This window comes from Adiantum capillus-veneris, chromosome 30 (assembly GCF_014529385.1).
Source record: "Adiantum capillus-veneris isolate H3 chromosome 30, ASM1452938v2, whole genome shotgun sequence".
Classification (NCBI taxonomy): Eukaryota; Viridiplantae; Streptophyta; class Polypodiopsida; order Polypodiales; family Pteridaceae; genus Adiantum; species Adiantum capillus-veneris.
This window is the reverse complement of record NC_140960.1, coordinates 111,779,180-111,784,005: the sequence shown is the minus strand read 5'-3', so window position 1 is coordinate 111,784,005 and position 4,826 is coordinate 111,779,180. Positions and strand designations below refer to the sequence as shown.

The window sequence follows — 4,826 nt, the reverse complement described above, 5'->3', positions numbered from 1 at the left end:
CTGACAAACTATAAAAAATATAATTCCCCACTTTTTCTCTTGAGCCGATGTACATTGAATGCAGGAAGTAGTGGAGAGTAGGATCTTTTTTCGTGCCCTGGTCCGACTCTGTTTAATTTTGCTTAAGGATTCATCGCCAACTTTCCAAGGTCGATGGCTATAGCAGCATGGCTTTGAGGGGCTTTGTCATTTTTCACTTCACCGCCAAGGGTCGAGATAGCTTTGGCTTTGAGGCTCTCTCTCTCTCTCTCTCTCTCTCTCTCTAGCCATTTCGAGCAATGATAGATTAGGCTATGCACGCAATGGGGGCGACCATTTGTCTATGATGGTCAGGTCTATCGTGTTGACCAAGGTTGTGCTGACACCTATGGGCATAGGATTCGTATTTTCCGTGTGGAGACTCTCACCAGAAGAATGGAATGGAGCAACGGCCTCAACTGATGTCAAAATGCACCGGCCTAGTGTTTGGGAAAAATGCGTCTCAGCTTAATATCGTGTCGTTTTCAATTTCCAAAATGCCGGATGAGGGCAAGGGAAAAAGGAGAAAATCCGCCCCAAAATAGAGAAAAATAGTGTAAAAACCTGAAAAAGTAGCCTAATTTTCTAAAATTTCCTCTTGGCAAATTCAAGGAAAGGAATTTTGTATGTGTGGAAAAATGATTTTTCCCGAACACTGCACCGGCCTCAACTGGCGTCAACACTACATTGAGCCTTATTTAGATTGAACAGAGGATCCTATGCCATGAAGCGCAGAGTCAGGCCGAACAGTTTTGCAGTGTTCTTGTGCTTTGTGATGGGTGTCGTGGCAGTTTGTATTGGAGTGCGGTCTTTTTTTGGTGGCAATGAAGCTGAGGAGCCTGGGCCATGTTGAAGGGCAGTATTCACAATTCACAATGGTCACAATGACCTATTATGAGGAAAGGCTCTGGAATCTGAATGGGTATATATTCGCGCTATGCATCATTGTGTTGGTTTGGAACAAAGGGCAGCCTCCAAACCCGGATACGGATTTTGACTCTGTTGTGCCGGGCCACAGGTTGAAGAAAAGAACTTCTTAAACAATCGTTTTAAGTGTGATCCTCAGATAAAGACACGAGCGGTGTTTGAACTAGATGATGACATATTGATGACTTGTGATGATTTGGAGAGGGATTCAAGGCATGGTGAAGTCATCCAGAGAGGATTGTGGGCTTTTAACACGCCTGAATGATGGTAGTCCTGTGAAGTACAGAAATGAGCGCTATGCTTGTGCAAAGAAGGGCTAAAACATGATCTTGATTGGTGCTGCTTTTATTGACAGTGAGTTGGCATTTCCCAAGTATTGGGTGGGAGTCAAGAAGCGGACTAAGGAAGAGCTCTCGTCGATGAGCTTCTCAACTGTGAGGATATTCTCTTGAATTTCATTGTGGACAATGGCACAACGACTTGCATAGTGGAATACATCCATCTTGCATCGGCCATAGACATATCAAAGTTGTCTAGCTTAGCCATAAGCAGGGATATCAAAGTGCACTACATGAAAAGGACAAACTGTCTCCACAAGTTCTCTGAGCGATTCAAGGGTCTTACCTTAAAGAAGTGGGAGCTCAACAGCCATGTCGACGCTTGGGATTTATGAAATTCTTGGACTTAAAGCAATCCTTGTGTTAATCGTATGGCTGCTTGATGATCTCAACGACGACAAGCTATAGGTCCTAAGGAGTTTTGTCTGCTTTTACCAGGGCTTTGTTTTGGTATTTGATTCCAAGTCAGCAGGTGTTCAATTGCTTTCTCCTTCTAAGTGTGCAGAAGAAGTGATTTATATGTAATGTGCTAGTTCATTGATACTACAAATAGGTCATGTCATAAAAAAAGGGCAGCACAGAGAGCATTCAAATGCAGTCTGAAGCCTTCTATGTCGGCTTTGACATGCCATTTGTTTAATGTATCATGTAACTTTGCTGGTCGTTTTACCTTATTAGCCTTCCTGTTGCGGCGATAACACTAAAGTGGGTGATGTGAGATGCGAAAGCCTGCAACAGATTGTGCTAGGATCCGCTTTCTTTCTAGGTCTTCATCCTCTTGGGTACGGTTGGGCTGCAAGTGGAGGGCCTTCCATGAGTTGTGACTCACCACACTACGCTCCACAAATGGTCTGGACGTCTTGTTGTCTTCATCATGTAGCAGGGTGAGCTCCACCTTCCTCGCGTGCGATGCCAGCCAGCAGTGGGTGACCTGGTCCATCAACAAGGACCAGCCGAGCAGGGGCGCGCCACAACACAAGCTCCTTAAGGTGGATTTTCATCCATAGTGTGAAAAGAAGCTGCTCACGACGGTCAGGTGCGACAGAACCAGCTTGTAGGAGGCCCAACTTACCACTTTGCATTGCTTCTGGTTCTGCAGCTCCACAAAGGGAAGATCCTCCTCCACCGCAGCAAACTCATGGTTCCCTAACTCATATTTTGCTTTCCCTAATTGGGGTGTAGTGATGAGCAGGAAGCTACAACAGAACATGCTCCGGATAGGGTTGTTTAGCAGTGTGGTGAGGAGTGGCTGCTAGAGAAAGCTACAACTCCCCAGACAGCTCTTCAACCATGCCCACCCACCGGCTTCACATAGGGCTATTCTGTAGCTTCCCTTGGTGTGAACAAGAATGCAACCACGACTCTGAGTATCTGTGGAGGGGAGGTAACATTTTTGTGGCTCTTATGTGGAGATCTTGGTTCCCATTCGAGAGCTGTAGGTTGTTTGCCTTGCAAGCATGCTCGCAAGCTTCCACATCTCAGAACCACAGGAAAATCGGACCTCTCCTAAGACATGCTTGAAGGAGGCCTTTGGCCACTTGGCATTTAGGAACACAATCCAGGTCTGTTCGGTGAACCTCTGCCACAGTGTGCCAATGTGTCAAAAGATAACAAGACCTGTGAGACATGCATTAGCATGGTGTGACTGGATTATGATCATAATCACTGTATTGTTCTACCATGGGCCTACAACATTCTTATGGGAATGCTCATACCTCTAGCATCCATGTGTATGTTAATGGTGTGGGGTATCATGTAGGGGGCGAAGAAGGGACAACTAGATATTGTGCTCAACAATCTTCATGTTGGGGGCTAAGAAGGGACAACTAGATATTGATGTGTGTATCAACAATCTTTATTTGGCATCATTCTATGGAAAGTTGACTTGAACATAGGAGGGGAGAGGGTGTCCCTCGGCATAACTGAGGCTACCTTTGTGAGGCCTCTTACAAAGCTTGCTTTTGCACAGCCTATAGATAGTATGGAGAACTATTTTCACTAGGAGAGCCTAATTGGCATAGGGGACACTAGCAAGGTGTACAAAGTTGGGTTTAAAGATGGGTCTATGGTTGGAATCAAGAAGTTGCTGCAGTTCAGCTATCACTAAGAAAGAGAGTATGGATACTTTGAGCAAGACTTAGCATAGAAACTTGGTGTTCTTGTTAGGCTATTGCAAGGTGGGCAAAGAAACGCGGTTAGTTTTTGAGTACATGGAGAGTGGAAGCTTAGATGATTCTCTCATGAGCTTCGATTCTTCCCAACATCAACCAATATATTGCTTTGTCATCTCATGAATCCTTGGTTTCATCGCGCACACTGACAATAATTTTTTGAGAGAGAGAAACTTTAAGCTTGAAGTAAATTAAGCTCTAAGCTAATTAAGAAACTTTAAGCTTGAAGTAAATTAACTTTAAGCTCTAAGTGAATTTGTTTAATAAGGCTAGAATAGATTGATGTGCCCTTTTCATTGGCAGGCCTTGTGATTTTATCACTTGTTTTATGTAGAATAGAAAGTCTTTTGACTTTACATGCTTGTCAGTTCTTACATTCTGCAAACGCTGTCATTTCTTACAATCTTACCCTTTGCTTTTGCATTTTAGATTAGATTTTTTGTAAGGTGTTTTTTGAAATGAACCAGGGAGTGACACGTGGATGCCCTCTCCTTCCTTGAAAAGTTTAAGCTGCATTATAAAGAGTATAGATATACGTGGTTCAAATACATATAAATATGTCATTTGGCCATCTCAAATCATATCTTCTAGGTTTTCTTCACATGGCAATATCATGACTTTTATATTCTACTTCAATTTTTCCCAAATAAGCAGGCTCTATCATGCATCATCTGACTCTCTTTTTGTTCCCAAGAAGACCTTAAGTTTTTTATCCTCTTTACTTCAATCTTTGCACAAGCTTCTCTCTCTCTCTCTCTCTCTCTCTCTCTCTCTCTCTCATCTTCTTAGCTTGTCTTTTTTCCCCCTCATCTTCTTAGTTTGGTCTTTGGAAACATTCGCTCGGTTTTTTCCTTGCTCGGAAATACCCGCTCGACATTTAGTAATACCTCCCATACTCCCCATCCGAGGTGTTGCCCCCTAAGCCCTCGCTATGGGCGTTGTGCCCAAACCCCCACTCAGGGTGTTGTTCCCAAGACTCGTTTGCTAAGAGCATCTTGCCCTCGTCCCTCACTCTCTCTCAATCCTCTCGTTGGAGATGTCCCCATATGGCACCAAAATTTAACACATTATCAAATTAATTAATAATTATATTATTAATATAATCAAGCACCTCCAAATTTTGACTTGTATAAGCAGATTATTTGTGCCATAGGTTTAGGTTTATGGTCAAATCTTGATTCACTCAAGTGATCACCACATATAGGGCCATGTGTACATTATGCCAATACATTTGGCCACCATTTCCTCTACTTAATTTTTAACCATGTGGTCAATACATTTTTCATGTTGTGGCATGGGATACAATAATCCTCATTTGTATGTAAGTATTACATACTGGGTCTACAATCACTAAAACCCATTAATTTGGCAT

The 4,826-nt window shown here is 43.1% G+C and overlaps 1 pseudogene; it reads left to right on the top strand.

Moving 5' to 3' along the window:
- Positions 1 to 325: 325 nt before the first annotated feature.
- Positions 326 to 3,617, top strand: LOC147418617 (glucosamine inositolphosphorylceramide transferase 1 pseudogene; annotated as a pseudogene).
- The last annotated feature ends 1,209 nt before the right edge of the window (positions 3,618 to 4,826 follow it).